At 35.0% G+C, this 21,512-nt stretch overlaps 2 protein-coding genes across 5 annotated transcripts in view; both read right to left on the bottom strand.

Moving 5' to 3' along the window:
* The window catches only part of LOC116350443 (neurocalcin homolog), a 109,125-nt gene that overhangs the window by 66,277 nt on the left and 21,336 nt on the right, over positions 1-21,512 (bottom strand). The gene's annotated exons all lie outside the window — the stretch shown is intronic.
* LOC116350421 (neuronal calcium sensor 2) overlaps positions 1-21,512 on the bottom strand; it is an 84,131-nt gene that overhangs the window by 41,305 nt on the left and 21,314 nt on the right. Inside the window, exons 1-2 of one of the 3 annotated variants that reach the window (XM_031782233.1) lie at positions 5,732-5,844; positions 2,150-2,793 (exon numbers count right to left, since the gene is read on the bottom strand). The exons of the other annotated variants lie outside the window; for them this stretch is intronic. The gene's annotated coding sequence lies outside the window, so the exon portion shown is untranslated. Of the gene's footprint in view, positions 1-2,149; positions 2,794-5,731; positions 5,845-21,512 lie in introns of those variants that run through there. 3 annotated transcript variants of the gene reach the window in all.

Here is a 21,512-nt window from a genome sequence, read left to right as displayed (position 1 = left end):
AGAGAGAGAGAGAGAGAGAGAGAGAGAGAGAGAGAGAGAGAGAGAGACTAATCATGGGAAATTAGAACATAGAACCCGATTATTGGCTGGAAATGGAATCATGTGTAAATATGATCAATTTCTCTACATATAGATAATATGCAGTGAATCGAATCATCCGCACAGCAGCCACATTGACAGTAGAAGCAGCATCAGCGTGCAACAACACCACCGACGAAAAAACATGCCAAAGCATACACATCGCCAGAGAAAAAGAGCCAAGTTTACACACACACACACGAGTTTTGCGGATGCTTCTATTTGTTTATGTCTAAATGGATTTTTTCATTCTTCATTCTTTTCTTTATCATTTCTCTCTTTATTTTTTGTTGTTGTTACTTTTGTGTTATTTGTTCATTTGTGCCAAGCAAAGATCACGTAGTTTACGTATCCTCTCACTCCTTTTCTGCATTCTGGTTTTTAACGCTTTTCTTCTTTGACACGAATCACCTTCTTCTGTATCTCTCGCACATTCATCTGAGCCCCAACATATGACACACAGAGAGCGATTGCATATACACGGCACGCGAGATGATGTGGGTACATTGTGTCGTTGTACATCGTACATGTAATAAGGCTAAGGTGGATAAAGCCAACGGAGCTTTTTTTCTCTATTTTTCTGTGCAGGTCTGTGCTTCTACTGCTGCGTTGATGCTGCTGCTGCTTTTTTTTTTCTCTACATTTCAATCTATCGCAAGTTTTTTTCCACTTTGCTTATTATCCATGCCATCGACTTCTAATACGTTATTATTATTATTATTATTATTATCATTATTGTATTCGATGGTTTTTTTTATTCTCTCTGACTCTTTCTAGCTCTGTCTTTCAGTTTTTTTCTCCTCAAACTCGCATTTCTTCGCTCAAATCATTCACTTGCGCTCGTCGCTGCTCTGCCGTTTCTGTTGAACGATATATATTTGTTTGTGTGACTGATTCTTTCATTATTTTTTCTTCTTCTATTTTGCACTCTTTCTGTTCATCGTGCGCTCCTTACATGTCACCATCATTGTCAATTGTGCATATTCTTCCACTCACCTATGCGCTTCACTTGCAATCATTCGCGGAATTCATGTAAGCAATAAAGTGTATATGTACATTCTTTTTAGGTCAATGAGGTGAAACTCGTTTAGATTGGGTGTTGTGAAAAGATAGCAAAAAAAAAAAATGCACAATAAAAAGACAAGAAGAAAAAACCTTATTCGACATATTTTTCTCTCTCTCAAAAATGCGATTATCAATTTTATTTTTTCGAAATAAATCAAGTGCTACCATATAAACATTATGTCGCCGTTTAATAAGCGGCGAAACGAAAGAAAACGCTTTTGACATATTGTGAATGATTTGTATTCGGTACTTTTTCATTGATTGATAGATTTCGTCGAAAAATTTCCAATGAGATTCAGCATCGAGAAAACGAAATTCCATTAGTAAAAATGATTCGACATCTTCATTGTCGTTCGTTTCCAATTACATTTCAATTTGAACTCAATATTGTGTTAAGATTAAAACTGATTTGGTCGAATGTTTGGATTGATTTGATTGATTGCGTCGCAATCATTGCGATAAACACACAATCGCATTGAACACACGTAAATCTATTCAATAAAAGTAAACTTCAATTTCCATTCGTAAATTAACATGGAATTTGTAAGTGGTAGGCGACAACGATAACAACGAATGAACGAGAAATGCCAAAATAAATATAAATAAACATTTGGAAGAAAAAAGAAACTAGGATAAACTAACAAAAGTTTTTGAAGAAGTTTTGAATAAGTCAAAAGATTTTCCCAAAAGATTCACTAAGAATCATCATCATCATATACTCTCACACAACTTTAACCGAATATATATATATAAAATATAGTGATTTGTTTTTTTTTTTCGTTCACTTGAAACGAGTACATCAAACTGATTCATTTTATTTTCTGCATATATGAAATGATGAAGTTTGAACTCGCTGTCTCGTGCGCATTTTTAAAACTTTTTCTCGTACGTGTGTTTTATGTGAAGTCCAATCTTGTTGGTAAATTGAAAACGTCATTCATTCTTTCCAAAGTATACGATGTAAAAAAATAAAATAAAAAATTGAAAATTGTCGAAAGGAACTTACTTGTTTTCGTCGTATTTGCTTGTGTGTGAGTGTGGATATATTTTTGGTGTTTTCTTTATTTAGCGCTAAGGAGCTATTATCCGGTTATATATATGTGTCTAATATCGTGTGTTGACGCGCGCGCGAAAACTTACTTTTATGATGATAATTTTGTGTTTTTCTTTCGAATAGCCGTTGTGTTTGAGCTTATCGGTGCTACCGTATCTGTTTTAATTTATAATTGCCACTTCGTTTTAACTTGTCTTTTGTATTCTATGTTCTCTTTTTAAAATTTTGTCAGTGTGTTTATTCTCTTGCTATGTTTGTCTCTCATCCGGATTTCAAAAGCTATATGCCGTTCGCTGATTTGTTTTTTTTTGTTCCTTGATTCGTTTTCGTTTCACGAAAATTAATTTGATCGTTTATTTTGCTTTCGAGGAAATACTGAAATGCGCTTTTAGATGTGTTCACTCAAAAGCTTCACTGTGTTTTGTTATTTTTTTCTTTTCTCTTTTCAACCACAAAATTATTTTTATTTTGTATTTTTTTGTGTGGGGGAAACGTGGTTTAAATTGGTATTTTGCTAAGCTCTTTCATTCGATTCCAAGAAATGTAGCTCCGTTTTATTTTGTGTATTATCGACAACCGAAAATTGAATTATGTATCTGTAGTCGAATAAATAAAAGTGAATAAAAAAATGTGTGTATTTTTAAATTTCGAACCACTCATCAATGCACAAGCACATAAATGATCAATTGAATTAGATTTTATTACGTGCGTATTATTATTTTTTTCTTCTCATTTCATTGTCACCGCCTCTACCAGGCGAATTCAATCGTTCGTTTGCTCGCTCGCTTGCTCTGTGTATACTTTTTTATGCAGCGTTTCTATGCAGCGCAGAAATAGATTGTAACTATATTTTTGTACGTGCGTTATATTGATAAATCAATCGAATTCCACTAATACGCATTGACTGCGACTGCTGAATGATATGCGAAAGGCAAATGGAGAAGATGGTGTGAGAGACAGAGAGCCGTAGAAAGAGAGACCAAAATCGTAACCAAAAACGAAACGAACAGGTCGAAAAAAGGACAAAATGCAAGGCATAAATACGTAGTCACACACATTTATTGAATTATAAGTTCAGAAAAAAGCGAACGAAGCATACAAATATAGTAACGATACTGACGACGAATCGAAAAAACCACGACAACAATAACAACGACTACTAACGTCGAATAAATGAGAGAATTGTATGACCAAAACGAGAACGAAGCCATTCGGAATAAATTTATGCGGCATTAGTGGTGGCAGTTGTATTATTTTCTTGCTGTATTTTCTGTCCCATTCTCACTTCAATTGTTGATCTTTGTTTCATTTTCTATTTATATCGAGCATTAAGTGAATAAGAAATTCCTAAAAACTTGCTGCCTATTAATGGATATATTTTTTTTCCTTTCGAACGAAGAGAGGGAGACTTTTGCTATTTGTTGCATGTTTAACATGGTGGCATGTGCTGTGTTACGCACTGTGATATACAAAACAACAACGAAAATTGAGCATAAGAGTTGAAAAGAAAAGTAAAAAAGCTGTTCTGGCACACGACATGAAAGAGAGACATTGCTTATGTATTGTGCTTGAATGTAGAAAATTATGACCAAATATTCGAACATTTCTAGCCATTTTCTGAATAAATTGCATTGAAAGTCGTTTAACATGAATTAAGCGCGGTAAGCTAGGTAGCACGGAATAAAATGCGATTGGAAATTCAATTTCGTCGCGTTACAGTTGATTTCATAGAGATAGAGAGAGAGAGAGATAGTTCAAAACCGATTTTTCGTACGACTTGAATTCGAATCGTTTCCTTTTTTTCGTGTGTGTTTTAATCCATTTTCTATTGGCAAATATTGCTCTCGTTTGTTTGGTTTCGCTTTCAATTGAGCACATCTTAACAGGAATACCGAAACCGCATACTTTTGCTATTAAATACTATCTCAGCGTTGGAGTGGAGTAGCATTGAGAGTGCGCGCCTATTCCAAATATTAATTGAAAAATAATAACAATGGAACACAAATATAACAAATACAAAGCGTACAGGTTTTCTTCGGGTTTTGAGGGACGAAAACATATGAATCAAAATCATCGATTTCATTTCATCATCATTGTTGTCGTGGCCGTCGTGATTATGTATACTATATGATAATCACAAACACATTCGCTGTATCAGCGCTCATCGTGAATTGCTCTTTGAATAAATACACATTGGAAATAAGGCAGCAACAGCACAGGCACCAGAATAAACAAACTACTGATGAAAATGAAGACATAAAGCAAAATAACTCGATACAATAGTGTGAGAGCTTATGTGTTTTATGCGCTAGGTGCCGTTCTGTTGTTCTATATCGTGCATCGTTTGTAGTTCTATGGAAAACGCGAAAAGAAGCTACCCAAAGAATGAAAGAAACAACAGTAAATCGTAATAAATTTCTTTGGTGAACGAAACATCCTGCGGCGGCGAATTTGTATATTGTATATTGTGTATGGGAGCAAAACAGGTCGATTATTATTGTCGTGTCTATGTATAAATAATGGATATATTTTTTTTTGTATTATTATGTTCGGTCGCTTCTCAATTCCACTGACAACAACAGTAAAAACAATATCGTCGACCGATTTGTAATTTGTTTTTCGAAAACTCAGTCTCGTCATTTTTCACTACTTTTTCCCCCGTTTATTCATCCATTCGTTTATTCACAAGTTTCGAATCTCCATTTGTCTCTTTTGCGTTGTTTTTTTCGTCGTTGTCGTCGTCGTCGTCGTCATCGTCGTCATTGCCATCATCATTTTTGTTTCTCTTCTTTGTTATCAATTGAATTCGAGAGCCAAAGTCGCAAACAAACAACCCCTCGAACCAAAGTTTAAGTTCTCTCTCTCTCAATTTTTTCCGTTAGTTTTATTCTTCAATTTTTTCTCTTCTCACTTCTTTACATGGATCCGTTTCAATTTGTTATTCGTTTCTCTATACCGTCTAATGTCACACGATATTTTGTGTAACTAGTGTGGATTTGTTCGTTTATTTACTGTTGATCATCATATTCAATGGCCAAAGTTGACATTCAAGGCAAAGTATCGCTCACAACATGCGACATTTAAAGTGGTGGAAAATTAATTGAATACAATCAATTCAATATTAAATAGATTTTGAATGATCAGCCCACAGTTTACATTTAAAAGTTGAAAGAGAGAGAGAGAGAGAGATGAAAAAATTGACAACAAATTTCAATTAAATTTCAAGTCAATCTTGGACATCCGTAAGTATTATGATTTTGCTCAATCCCTGTTGTTTTGAGCTACAAATTGTAGCTCTATCTAACATCTTGTATGCAATTCAAAACAAAAAAAAATGAGAGAAAATTTCCAAATTGAATTTTCGGTAAAATTCAATTGGTTTTTCAAGAATCTCTCGGAAAATATTCAATTTATCTTGCGCTTGCTTTTGCATTAAATTCTTCGTTTCACTTTTATGCTTTTTTATTTTATTTGTCAAATTTTTTTCTTGGATTCTTTTCGAAAAGAAGAAAAAAAAGTTTTTTTTTTGCTTACACTCAAATAACTTATTATATTGTAACAAAACACACAACACAAAACTGAAGTTGAATTTTTGACGCGCGTGTCAATTCTGTTATAGCACCACTACCACACAGAGCCGTAGAAAGTATACTACATGTACGCCAAATGGAACTGAGTAAAATTCCTGTCGTAGCATTTCGGTTCGGTTTGGATTCGTTTTGTCGTGTCGAGTCGTGTCGGTTATCTCTAACAGGCTTTCTCTCTCCCTCGCGTTCGTTTTTTCATCGTGAACTACGCACACATTCAAACACAAATACAAATACATTCGCATCGGATTCGCTCAGTCGCTCACTGAGTCAGAGAAAGCTCGAGCATTTTTATCCACCTGAGCCGTACATTTGATTCCTTATATATGAACACATGTGCATGTGTTCACAAAATTATTACATGGAGGGCAACAGTTCCAACAAAAAAAAAACTTTTGTAAATATTCGTCAGGTTCTTTAAGACATTCACTTTTTTGTTTGATCTTTTTAAATACTGATTTGTTTGATTTTCTTCAATTTATCATATTATTTAGAAGATTTTTCAATTTTTGACACTGTAAATTTTAAATTAAAATGCTGATTGATAATAAGTAGATGAACAGTGGTGAAACTTTTACAGGGGGTGTATGAATCGAAACGACATACGTGTATTTTCACATTACACCAATACAATGACACATTTTGCTCGACGCGATAACAAATACCAGAACAATGGATTTGCCATACTCTCTCACTCTCTCTCTCTCTCTCTCTCTATATATATATATATATTTGTCGTTCTGGTCTCTATCTCGCGCTCCCCTATTCAACGCACACATTCAAATATGTATTCGGATGGCTTGCGAATGATATCGAAGTAGCAGCAACAGCCACAATGATAACGATATCAGAGAAAAAAAAGAAGAAACAACAACAACAACCACCGAACAGCAACAAATAGTTGTTGCTGCTGCTGCTGTTGTTGCTCGCTCGTTGAAGTATTTGCTTGAGAAAAAAGCACCTTCAGGAGAAGCTTTCCATGGTTTTGCAGGTAACAGCTCATTTTAAGCTTGAGCTCGACTACTCAAACCTTCTCCCCCTCGAACAGTATTTTCTCTCATTCAAAAATCGTACTAAAATACATACACCAATACAATTTTCCCTAGTTTTTTTTTATATGCTTTATATCGGGATTTTCGAAACTAAAATAAGTGAGAGAGCAGCAAGGACTCAAAGGTGAAATAACAGCACAAAATACCCAAAGAATAAATTAAATGTTTATTTATATACCAATCACAATTTTCATTTGACCAAAAGTTAAATAACAATTTTTCATTAATTTTTCCAGTTCCCAAATCAATTTCGTTCTAATCAGTCGTTTCAAATCTAAATTGTAACACAGTAATGTGAGTTCAATCGAATCAAATCAAACTGAGAGAATTCGGAATGTTTTCATGAAATCGGTAATTTTTATTGGCACAAATGTGATATTTGTTCAACCGATCTATTTCTGAAATTCGGATTCAATTCGATTTGTTTGATTCGTTGAAATTGCTCTGTACATGTTTTTTATATTCCATACTTTATTCGTGCTGTTTATACACATAAACATCGACACATATACATTCAATGACTGTGTACTGTGCAAGCAATGAAAATTCCCCATGCTCGATAAAGCTATACGATATTTCGTTTTCAACAAACAAAATAACGAACAGAAGCGAAAATAAGACAGAGATGGAAAGCGAATTTTATTCCCTTCATCCGAATACAAAGACGCAATTTTTCCCTTCGCATCGCATTTATACGATTCGAACACAAATGAATCGGACAAGCGTGTGTCTGTGTATGATATGGTGCTGTGTGTGCAAAATGATTTTATCAGCCAACCCATACACAAGTCATTTTCACATGGATTTCGAAATCGTTTTCAATGTAATTGTAAATAGATTTATGATATGTTTTTAAGACCTGGCATCAGTTTTCCCCGACATGTTGTTGTGAATACACATGCAGAGTGAAACAGAGAGTTGATGAGCGAGCAAGAGAAATAGAAAGAACGAACTAGGTATCAAAATGTTCGTCACCTGATGTTCAACGCACAACAAACGCAGCATTTCGGAATAAAGTTGCAAGAGAAAAGGGAGCGAAAGAGAAGAGAATGAATAAATGCTGCATAATTTCAATTCAGTTGAATGCTGTCGATTCGATGCTGCGAACATTGGTTGATTGTTTTTTATGGTGCTCTTTGCCACTTCGAAGACGGCAAAATGTTTCGTGTTTGCGATAAGGCACGAATGATGAATTTATGGCTACACATATATAGATTATGGTGTGTTTTGGTACAAGAAAATTCGATCGGTTTTTCCATATTTTTTTCCCTTTCGATTATGCTAATGCCGATACACATGCACGTATATAATCCATAATTTTTGATCCATTCGGCAAACTATATATAGTTAAACTTTCTCTCATTTTGTCACGGTTCGAACCGCGTGCTGCAATATACAGGGTGGGCCAGAATAACTGCAATTTTTTTTCGCACCTATGTAGATACTACTATAATAACTTTCCAGTCACTCTTTTGCTTACCGTTATGTTTATTCATGTTTTGGTTATCCACTGTGATGATGCACATTATTGCGCAGTTCTTGTTTACTTTGCTACAATAATGGATGTGAAACGTCAACTCGTTTTGAATTTGCATAAAAAAGGTTTGCGACAAATTGATATTTTTCGGAAGCTTCAGATCGACAATATCAGTTTGAATTTTATTCATCGCACCATAAAACGATACAAGGAGCGTGGAACTGTCGATGTGAAGCGAAAAACGGGCAGAAAAAGATCTGTACGAACAAAAGGTCTGGTCCAAAAGGTACGAAAGAAAATTCTTCGAAATAACAAAAGAAGCGCCAGAATATTAGCTCGTGAGCACAATATCAGTCGATCTTCAATGCGACGAGTGTTGAGAGAAGATTTGGGAATGAAAACATTCAAAAAAACCCGAAAACATGGTTTGACAAAAAAAAAATAAGCAAGATAGAAAGCGAAAATGCAAAGAGCTGCTAAGCCGGGCCGCAACCTCAAACATCGTTTTCTCCGACGAGAAGTTGTTCCTTTTGCAGCCAAGTCTCAATGCGCAAAATGATCGTGTTTACGCGGCGACAATTGAGGACATTCCTGAAGATGATTTAGTCGTTGAACGATATCAAAATGTGTCAAGTGTCATGGTTTGGGGCGCCTTTTCGGCCGATCACAAATTTCCCCTTGTTTTCGTTGAAAGTGGCGTTAAAATCAATGCAGCTGTGTATGAAGAAGAAATATTGCGCAAAAAATTGTTGCCACACGCCAAAAAAGTGTTTGGTAATGAACCATGGGTGTTTCAACAAGATGGGGCACCGTCACATCGAGCAAACAGAGTGCAACAGTGGTTAAAGGAAAATGTGCCTGATTTTATTGATAAAGACGAATGGCCGCCATCGTCTCCAGACTTGAATCCATTGGATTATTTTGTGTGGGGCTACATGCAATCAAAGTTAAATGATCTGAAGATTACGAAAACCACAAAATTGGATGCATTTAAAAAGAAAATCGTCAAGATTTGGAACGATATTCCCATCGAAATGGTGCGGTCCGCGTGTAAATCGTTTTTACGACGTTTGCGTTTGGTGATCCGTGCAAACGGAGGAAGAATCAAAACCAAAACATGAATTTAAAATTTTGGACCCTATTCTAAATCCCAATAAAGTTTTCATTCAATTTTAGTAAAAAACAATACTTTTTCTGAGCACATATAAAAATTGCAGTTATTCTGGCCCACCCTGTATAATCGAATTTTTATTTTTATGCATGATACTTTTCCGCAATCGAATTTATGTATGATAAACCACTCAAACACAGTTAATCTAACGTAAATGCTTCTGATTCTAATTTTATATGATGCTCTTTGCATCTTAAATCCATATCGTCTTGTATGAAGAGAAGAAAAAAACTAATAATCCATACAAGCATCAATGCACAGGCACGCACTCGAGTCGAAATGTTGGTTTCTCAATAACGCGTATGTTTCACCTCATGGAATTTTATTGGCAAAGCACTTACTTGACGGTTGCTTTAAAAGTATCTCTATGATCAGTGTTAGGATGTTGGCATTTTCCAATTTTCGAATGTAATAAAAAGTCGCCCGTTGTCGGAGAATCTTTTTATCTGTTGCCTTTTGCTTTCTACTTCGGTCATTTGGCTCGATGGCATGTTCCGCTTTGTGGTCTCGATTTCAGCAAAAAAATAAATTCTCTCGTCTCTTCCCATATTATATTCATGTGGAATTGCGTGCGGTTCGTTTTTTCGCATTCGAATCAAAATTCAAATAGAAATGTGAATTCTACCTTGGCTTATGTTGGCCGCCATCATTATTGTTGGCTGTTACGGGAATCTTGATGCCATATCGTAAAGCTGTAATAAATTTTCGATTTTTTTTCCTCGTTCAACAGTTTGTGATCCAAATAATACCTGAACACGAAAAATACACCACGAAAAAAAGGACGACCGCAATATATAGCACAGCTATGGTAAAATATACTAACTATATTTCGACCACTGTTCAAAGCTGCTTTTAGTTCTGTATAGCTCGTTTCAGTTTTTCTTCATATTTTTTTATGCACCTTTGACGACATCGCTGGTGCTTAAAATAAAAACATAAATTGGTGACAAAACGGTAATGTTGATGGTCATAAAACAAAGGCCATTGATGTGAGAGACCAGCGACGGGGTGACTAGATCCCATCCGAGGTGAAGCAAGAGAACGATACAAGAGAGGGAGAGAGAAAGAGATTGAATAAACCAAAAACCCCTCCAAGTAACATTCAAATCAAACTAACAATGTTAGTCAGTTTGGAAATGGTAAGAATCAAAAGGAATGTGGAAGCGTACCACAGAAATCAGGATATTGATATGTATATACCTGGACACACAAAGTAAGAGTTGGTGTGTAAGAGTTTATGTTGTGGTCTCCACATATATTTTTTCCAATGGCAAATGTCTAAGCACGTTTGCTTTTTATTTATTTATTTTTTCTTTTTTCACAGGACAATATTTTCATCGTTCCGTTGCTGCAGCAATAGCTAGACAATATTGTTCGCTTTTCATCAAATATAATCTTTGTCATTCAATTGTTGGTTCTGTGCCGTATAGGTTTGCTGTAATACGGCACTATTATCTTGAATGTATGTGCAATTCGAACAGCGAGATGTTCACATAGTATCATTCATATTGTGTATAGCTTTAGCTCTGGCTCATATCCTCTCAATGGTAAAAGTTGGTATGTGTTTATTAATGGCTTGCTAGTCGATGACTTCAGTTGACATTTTCCATTATGCGCACATAACTTTCTTCTTTTTGTCATCTGTCTCTTTTGTTCATTCTCCATCATTCGAACACTCACACACGTTTACCGTTTTTCTCGATACTCACATATTCAGTCGCAATATTTTTCATGTTTGGTTTGTGCTTTCGCATACATTCATCGTGATAAAACCATCGACCACCGACAAGAAAATATCGGTGAATCGGTAAGAGAGCGAACGAGAGAGAGAGAGAGAGCGAGACCCAAAGATAAAAAAGGGGGAAGTGACGCGAAAGTTACAATAAAACAATGTGAATGAGAAATTATGGAAAGTGGAAAAAAGGTGAACGAAAATATTCTCATCATACATAAACATATGTATTAGGGATGATCAACCCTAAAACACATTGTGCTACCACAAACCTTTATTTTGCCTCTTTTACTATTCCTTTTTCTCGCAGAAAAAACAAACATTCTCTATCAAATGTTCCATGACATTTTGAATTTTATCATTTCAATGTATACTGATAAATGAACTTTTGATGGAAATCTTTTGACTGAATTCGATTAGTACGTCACCTTTGGTATAAAATTTCTATGGGATAAAATAAAATAAAATTATATTTGGGTTGATTTTACACAATCTAATGTACTTCGAATCTCTTTTCTCTCCTGATTGCATTTTATGACCGACTGGAACAGAATGAAATTATCAAGCCACAGTTCGTATCGATCAATCCAAATATTTATAACTACCTCAACGCATCGCACATATAATAGTGTCAAAATTTGAGAGAGAAAGAGAGAAGAATAAGAGAGAGAGAGGAGTATATCTGCATTGAAATATTCAAACAGGTAAAGTTTTGGGCATGACGACGTCAAACATTCACACCAAACATAACGCGCTCCGTAGTATCACGTCACACACAAAAATGCGATGTGGTTAGTAAACGCTTTGGACCATTTCTTGAGAAAGTACCTAATTTTCGGCTCTCTTATGGGTATGCTGTATAGATGTATTTGAAACGCATATTTGATCCATATACGTGTACTAATCTTGAGCTTATTTCATCTCGTATTTTATGTTATATTTTAAACTTTTATGTATAAGACGTTTTACACGTTACAAAGTATAATTTCACATTGCAATAAGTTGTGAGCATGAGCCAAAACGGGAGTGCAAAAGAATTGAGGCAAAAAAAGGAAAACTCCGATCTTTCGGGAAAATAATCAGTATTACAAAACAATACACATCAATGTATGTACCATAAAGTGGTGTATCCTTGAAAAAGTGTATCGTTCAATAAATAATGATATACAAATCAGAAACAAAAAATTTCTCAAATATATGTTGGACAAATTGATTGTTTTGCACTTTTGCAACCATTGTGCTGTGTTCTGTCTATTTTGTACCACTGATAGTGCTTGCCTCCAATTATTTGGTGCAATATCGAAATAAGATTTTTGTGATACCAGCCGAGCGAGAGCGAGAGAGAATTTATTTCTTCAACTTTTGCAACAACTTAAAAAATTATGAATGTAGCGAATATTCTTTGGTTACAAGATGATATAGTACAATAAACTCTCATAATATTCAGGATTTTCTTTAACTTTTACATGCCATGCCATCATTTTTATGATTTATTTTCTGTACGCAGATTGAACTTTTTTTTATACCATTTCCGGTAATAAGACTGAATACTCTTCAATATGTATGGCAGCGTGGTGTATGGAATGAGCTCAGAATTTCATCAATTCACAATGATTACCCCTTTTACCACATATATTCTACATGCGATATTCATTGATAATAATTTGTTGAAACATTCATTAGTGTGGTGTAGCAAGAGATGGGCTAAATGTAAAAACTTTTGACGAATTGATGAATACAAATATAGAAGCATCATTGCGATTTGTACGGCAATGAAATCGACAAAACCTCAAAACTTCCGACAAAGTCCAATTTTCGTTGTTAGTGTTTTTTTTTTGTTCTCCATTCAATCGAAATATTCGGTTTGTGAATAAACTTTATCATTGGGGCAAAACACTTGGTTTATTCAACTATTTTCTAACAATTGCACGTATTTTTGCAATTTATTCTAAAATTTCATACAAAATCAATCTGTTTGGTTATTGCCTTTTTTATAAATCCGGGATGATGACTGTACAGATACGGATCATTGAACTGCATTGTACGGCATTATATGTATGAAAAAAGTTACAATTTGTGTCCATTTGAAATGCGCAAAAGCTTCGAGAATTGATGGAATTTTGGTGATTGAAAATTGGTCGATTCGATTCATTTGCTGTGAATTGAACGAAGAGAAAAATTGACTAAAGAAAATAGCTACATTATAAAGAATTAAATGTTTGTGGGCATTTTAATCCTCAGTTCAACATAATACTAACCATAAGTAAGCCATACATGTTTATGTCATATGTTTGATCATTGTGTTGGAATGATCGAACAAACAAGTTAAGCTTTTCATTATATGGTGTTTCCATTTTTGGACATTCGCTACTATTCAACAAAAAAATTGCCAATCCAATGGAGCAAAGAATTTGGAGGTCGAATTCTCGGGTGAATATATTTTACTTTTCCGCACACACCTAGTGTGTAAGGTGAAGTATTGGATTCGGACGAAAAATTAACACCCCTAACATGTTTTCTGGGTGTTTTCGATGTCCGAATGTATGTGCGTGGTATGCTGTACGCAAACATTTGTTAACACGATAACTTTGAAACAAGAAAAGTAATTCAAAATCTGAATTCAAAGGATGATTGGGGGAAGTGTATTCAAAACTAATTTTATAGCAAAAATGCGTCAGATTCGATCTTTTCATGCCAAAAAGCCCCCAAATACTCATTTTCAGAGCGTTTGAATGGATACCAATTTTACTTCAAAATGTGACTTCAGAAGGGAATAACCAAATCATTTTTTTTTTTTTTTTTTCAAATTACACAATTTTCTTCAAAACGAATTATGTGACTCAACTACACTTGAACCGTACTACAACGCCTGATACAACGCCCTCTGATATTGCATGAATTCAAAATGTTACTAGAGTATAAACAGCCAATTTGGGTTTTCCGGGAAACTTCCGAGGAAAATTGTGGAAAATCCTGACGTGATGGGGGAAAACGAGTGACGTCATTGAAATCAGCGCCCCCGAATTATGTAAAACCGACTGGTCTCGTTTCTATCAGAAATTTGAAGTTGAAAAATGACGCACAGTGCAATTATTTGTATCACAAAACTAATGTCAGATTCAGTTTTCTCGTGAATTTTAATTACAGTCAAAGATATGTAATAAATGCATGTTGTGGATCACAGTGTGGAAAAGTTCATCTTACGGATGTAAGACATTTTATTTTTTTTGCTTATAATAGGATTTTCCAAGATGAGGGGAAAAACGAACTAAAATGTTTGCCATTCCATTTTTTACGCACATGTAAATGCTTTCAAAATGTTTGATTATGCTGGTGTTTGATCGAAGGCCAGCCAAATCAATCATGCATACATCGGAATTATTTGTTATTGAATATGTCGTTATGTGGGGGAGAGAATGTGAGAATATGTGTGTGACTTTTGTCAAATATGAATGTAGATTTCATTAGAAATCATAACCTTTTTTACCCATCATAACAAAGGCAAAATGTTGTTTTTGGTGATGCAAGACACAGTCGAGACTGTGAGGTTTTCGAAAAATACGATTGTTGAAATCAGGTAAAAAGTAGCATTTTTGCCAAGAAATTCAAACCAAAATCGTTTTGATCTTTTGCTCGAACGAAATCATTGTGTGCTTTGCATAAAACATTTATAAAAATTCAATTTAATTTGTTTTTTTTTTTTTTTTTTTTTTTCATTTTATCTCTTTTCCTCTCATTCTTGAACTACTCGGGATAGATGTTGCATTTTATTATCTAAATGAAAATAATCGCAACCACTATGCATCGAAATGTACAAAATAAATAAATCCGAAGATACCATACACAATTTGGGATGCATTCTTGCATAAATTGGATACATAATGCAGTTTACGGTGTGAGAATAAAACTAACGTGAAAGTGCTTTTGCATTATTTTGAATTTAAAAAGATAATTTGGTTCGTTTGTTGTTTTTTTTTTGTTCGTCTTCTTAAAATTCTTTCCAATTCTGGTATATCTATTTTTGCAGTTGTAATCGTTAACCCCTGAATAAAGTGTTGATGAAAAAAGTTAATATCGATATGATGCTATTCAAACACAACCATCCGTGTGCATACACACTAAAAATATCTTTCGGATTTTATCTCGGAAGAGCATTGTTTTCAATGAGAGCAATGTCTGCATGACTCTCAATATTATATAAATTCAGCTATCTCTTTTCTCCTCCTCCTCTCTCTCCACCTCACACTGACTCGCCCATGTTTGTGAAGCATAATAATAAGAAGAACAAAACTGTGCTGCATTTTCTGTGGCATTTGCGGTGATCAAAATCCAAACACGAACAGCTAATAAAATGATGGCAATTTTGAATCTCAATTGCTTTTCATACTTTGTTCGCAGTTCTTTTCAAAATGACATTCGCCATCGAAATGCGAAATGAATTGGCACTTCAAAACTTCTTCTACTGCAAACTCATAATAATCACAGTCAAAGAGTTTAATATACGCATCGTGCCATAAAATTCGACAATGAGCAAGCAAAAGTAAAAAAAGAGAAGGACGAGAGAAAGAGAGCGAGAATGAGCCGTACAGCTTGAATGTTGGTTGCATTCGATGGATGGAATTGAGAATAATAATATCGAAAATAAAAGTAGATTCGGTTCATCGGTTTGAGATGAAAATGGTTGTGGTGTTTTTGTAATGAGAAATGAGAAGAGAAGAACGCAGCACAAGACTTGCTCTTTTTTTCTCTCTCTATTTTGTTCAATGAGAACAAACAAATATACTAAAAAATGGTTCAAAATGTGTGTAATTTTGTTGGCTGTTGGAAATGAGAAATTTCATGTGAACATATCTCTAGCTCTCTGTATATGCGTGTGTTTGTGCTGGTGCAGAGACAGAATGCGCATTTTGCAATGAACGCCGCAGTATGAGGAGAGCTTAGATATTACGATTTTTCGAATCGACTGCATTAAATATATGCCAGTTGGATAAAAAGGGCAAACAAAAAAAGGCAGCCCACAATAATGAAGGCAACACTTCCAGTCAAATACATTGAATGCACATCTGCAGGCAGACACTTTAATGCCCGAGAGAGTGTGAAAAATAGAATGAACGAACAAGTGCGCTCACATCCATATATGTATGGATTAAAATCCATTATTTTGTAACGTTAAAAATATGGGCCGATTTATTACCACACCGTGTTTTTTCGCACCGCATGTTTTTATAAATCAATATTGATTAATTGAATTTTGCTGATTTGAAATATGAAAATCAACTCAATTACCCAGAACCGAATTAACGTTGTATGTGCACGCCTCTCTCTCTCTCTCTCTTTGTGTGTGTGTTTTTATTCCGAGTCAATTGTTCACTGCGTGCCCTCGAAAAATATGCAGGTGGTGTGAGCTGTGCAAACAATTTGATAAATTGTACGATTGAGTGATTTTTCAATTTCGTTTGCCTTTATTCGCCATTTGGCAATATTCATAATTACGCATTTATCGCGCTCTATTGCTGCTACTACCACTGTTCACCTTCTCTATGTGTCGCATGCTGCAAAACAATTCCGTACATTTTGTACATTTCCATTTCCGCTTACATAACAAAGCCACCTCGGTTTATTTTCATGTTGTGTGGAATTTTGTAGCATCGAAAACCAGAGCTCACTCACTCAGCGCTATGCATGAGGTCATGAAAGTTCATGATAAGATTAGCAACGATCATTACACAAAGTTTGCACAACAAAATGCTTATTAATTTTTAATTCTTCCTCAAGCATCAAACATCAAGCACATTCCAATTCTAAGTCCAGATGCTGCGACCACACAAACTCGCGCACATACACACATTTATACACACACAAAATGTACATAGAATTCTTTATTCTCATTCCTCAATGCCATTGCACGTTGTGTAATATTTAGTATCGAAGTACTTTGAAGCTTATGCTAATATTGGGTGTATAAATTAATTTTGATCGCTGACAATTAGATGTCGCCACTTAAACTTGTATGAAGTTTGACAGTTGAATCCAATTGCATTTTGTACATGTGACATTTGCCAATCTAATTCAGAGCAGAAAGATTTATTTTTGACACAGTGTCATTATTTTCTGATCGATTCAAAATGAGCGATGAAAAAGTGTTTTTCTGTCTGGTCTCCTTTGGTTCAATTTTTTCACTTTGAATAAAGTGAAAATACATCTAAAGGTTATAAAATGTTGCAGGAGACGAGACCTCTCATTCGCCACAGAGAATGTTGAATTTGGTGAAAAAGAAGTGGTGAATTTGTTGAAAAACTGTGAACTCACCAAAAAAAATTGAATGATGGGCTGTTGGCATTTTAAATTCGATAAAGATGCATGAAAATGCATCAGAAAACATCAGAAGCATTAAATATATGCGAATCAATCCTTTTAAGACTTCTATAATGAGGTAAGACCAAAGGAATTTTGTGCCATACCAGTTGAATCCAAAACTAGTTGTAAGACGTTTTTCACATTTTGGCACAATGTTCCAAAAATAGGAGAGAAAGGAATTTTTGTATCGTATTGTAACTGGAAGTGAAGAGGGCATCTGCTACGATAACCTCAGGCATAAAAATAAGCGTTCAATCCCACACAATCATCAAAATCGATTGCATAGCAGGATTTTGATGATTTCTCGGTAATGCTCATTATTTGGTGGGATTAAAGTGGTGTGGTGTATAATGAGCTGCTGAAACCGGGTGAAACTGTCACGGGGGATCGGTATCGACTACAACCAATACGTTTGAGCAGATTACTGAGAGAAAAATTGAGAAAAACTGCGACAAGAAATAGTCGAAGGATTCATCAAAATTTGACATATTCCAAACATCGCAAAAAAAAAGATAGGGGACTCTGGTCGGGGTGAGCTTGATCACCCCCCGTACTCTCCAGACCTTGCCCCTTCTGACTACCACTTGTTTCGATCAATGCAAATGGGCTTGTCTGAGATATCGTTTCGAAATTCTGAAGGAGTGCGAGAATGGGTCGATCAATGGATAGCTGGAAAAGATGAGGAATTCTTTCGACGCGGAATCGACAAGCTGCCAAGAAGATGGGCCGAAGTCATAGCTAACTATGGGCAGTACATTGGTTAATGTACTCATTCTTATTATTTTTAAATAAATGTTCCCTTCCTTAAAAAAACGATCAAAATTAATTTATACACCCAATAATCTCTCAGACAATATAATTGGCATTTAAATCTGTGCATGCACCTTAAATGGAACAAATGAAGAAGGGCAACAAGCGTGAGAGAAAGAGCAAGAGAGAGAGAGAGCGATAAAGAGAGGGAGAAAAAAGTGTCGAGAATGAGAGTGAGAAATCGACAAAGCACTTGGAGTAAAACATATAGTAGATTGTGTTTAGTCAGAAAATTGCTATTCGGGAAAGAATACAAAACACTCAAGCTGAATCACGAATGAATAAGTGCTGATGGTGAACGACTTTTTGAACACTTTGTTTTCTGTTCAGGCGCACGGACTTTTCTTTTTCTTATTATTTTCTTCGTTCTCAAAAAAAGCTTGAAAATTCGTTTTGCATTTCATTTACATTGCGTTTTAGCGTTGAAGCTCTAAGTTTCTTTTCTCCACAAAAAAAATTGTACAATAAAAATTATGCGCAAATCGAGACTGGAGCAAATACAATACGTAACAACAACAGCAACAACAACAAATCTAAAAGCTTGAGATTTTTAAAGTTTCGAGTCTGTTATGCGGCTTAGAATTGTAAGCAATATAAAGTAAAAAATTGTATCCGTTGCACGATACGAAAATATGCACGATTCATGATTGCGAATGTGTAAGATTCTTCAAATTTTTGACGTGTGTAGCGATTTAGCTACTTTGTTCCAATTCGCGATATGTTATAGCGAATATCGAATTGACCAGAACAAAAGACGTAACAGTACGAACTTTTCAAAAAGTAAACGAACAAGAAACCATTGAACGATAACAAAAAAGAAACGGAAAAACGAATAAAGAAACGCCTGGAAAAGAAGAGTGTATATTGTATTTGCTTTCTTCTCTTCGTTTCGCATTTCTCCGTTCGTTCTTTCACATATCAGACACTGCGGCTACGAGAATCAATTAAATGCAAACCAACTCAAACAGGACAAATGCCTGCATATATAACGTTCTGTTCATACACAATTATACATTTAGTTGAGTTGTAGTTGTGTATACATGATATAAGCTCACCGTCATAGCCGAAAGCTCGTGTGATAACCTGCAACTTTAGATTGAAATAAATCTTTTTCAATTTGATGATAATCCATACGTGTACAGTATTGTTATGTTTTTCGCTTTGTTAGTGGTTGCGACTTGATTCTATTTTATTAGCTCAAATGAAATTCAGCCACTTGTTAAAATGGCTTCATACCATGACATGTATTTGCAATGACTCTTATTTTTCTCTCTCTCTCTTTCACACACACACACACACACACAAAGTTGCCCAAATATTTACTATGAAACAAATTGTATATAGTTCAATGAAGTACATCCCTATTTAAGAGTGCATCGTGTCCCATGATACATATAGAAATAATCCGTTGCATGCAATAAGAATAAACTCTTATGCAATCGCATGCGAACTCCTCTTATTTTTTTATAAATCTTTTCTGTTATTTTGCTCCTCTCTATATTTGTATTTTTCTGCAAATAACGCTGTAAAAAATGATGTGTATAAACGCAATGTTTCAGTAATATTGAATATAGATCATTTTTGTGTTTAAAAAGCGCTACGATAGAAAACAAATATGGTTGAGGCGCAGTGCATATCCTCGTTATAATCATCATCGTCATCATCGTCATCGTCCTCGTCGTCGTCGTCGTCGATTGAGTGTAGAGTGTATTCAAATGCTTGTGAGAATGAGCACATGGTTTCTTTATGACGATCAAGTGAATTCAACGAACCAAGAGTTGATTTTATTCCATTTTGAATTCACATTAAAACTCGATTTATTGTTTATTACAAGCAATTGCAGCAACATCGTCTATCACAAGGTGCATGAGTATACATTTCCAATCACGATTACAATGTCAAAGATAAATAAAGTATGTTTCTTTTGATGTTGCTCCATTGTATTGCATTTCAATCGGAAAGCAAGTTAAATGACACTGTCATATCAGACTCGTCAGACAATTTCTATCCGGATGAGTGTGCGAGACAGAGAGAGAGAGAGAGAGGGGGGTTTGTTAAGTGCAATCCCATTTTAAAGACCGATCCCCAATTCTTGTCCCTCATGCTAACCATCACCTCACCAAATGAATCAAATGAATGGGTAATTCAATAATAAATTATGCATAAATTAATCGCATTGCATTTGAAATCATCAATAATCAATAATAGATATTATTGTAGTCGTCGTTCGTTATCGTTGTCATGTATCAATTTAAATGCAACCGTACAGGGAAAACTGTGTTCATGGCAAATGTTGTTGCTGTAATAATTGTCATATTGGCATATGAAAATGGACAGAGGCGTATGTGAGGTGAGGTCGCACATTCAACCGTTCGCTTACCGAACACCATCGCGACCGAGTCACCATTTTGCCAATGTTAAAACTGTATCATTTGTGTTATTAACATTAAGTTGTTAATAACATTCGTGCGAAACAAATATAATTTTCAAATTCAATTGAATTGATTTATTTTCCAAAGTGTGTTTTCCATTGATTTGCCCTCTAATTGAACGAATTGCTACATTCAACAATACATGCATATATGATGTCTGTATATGTTTGATTTTTATTTCTCTCCAGCTCGCACTACGTACGGCGGGTTTATTGTTTGTGGCTGCAAAAGAAATTTCAAATGAGGAAGAGAGGGAGAGAAAGAGGAAAGGAGAAATCCAGGGGCTTGGAAGTATTTTTTTATTCGTGAAAAATCTTGCATATTCACGAATATGGGTGCATTTTGAGTAGTGACAATAACTTCACTTTCTGTGAATATTCGTGATTATCGTAAATACGCAAAATGGCGGTAAATGGTATATGTCATTTAGTGGAACGTCATTTGTAAAATCACACAGGCTTACTATAAGAGTATTAATTACACGCTTTTGAAGTTCTTCAGCCAAATTATTTTTTTTTTGTCAAAGAAATATAAATTTTTAGCCCGATGTTATTGTCATGTTTAATCATGTCATGCATGTATATGTTAACTGTGTTTATTTGATGTTTTTTTTTCTCAAGTTCCGAGCCCCTAGGGAGAAAGTGGGAGATTTCAACGATAGCCATTTACGTTGGCGACTGAATCAGGAATTTAAATA

The sequence above is a fragment of the Contarinia nasturtii genome, unplaced genomic scaffold (genome assembly GCF_009176525.2).
Source record: "Contarinia nasturtii isolate CC-2019 unplaced genomic scaffold, AAFC_CNas_1.1 Cnas_scaffold_129, whole genome shotgun sequence".
NCBI lineage: Eukaryota > Metazoa > Arthropoda > Insecta > Diptera > Cecidomyiidae > Contarinia > Contarinia nasturtii.
Note: the sequence above shows the minus strand (reverse complement) of the source record. Positions and strands in the feature narration are given on the sequence as shown.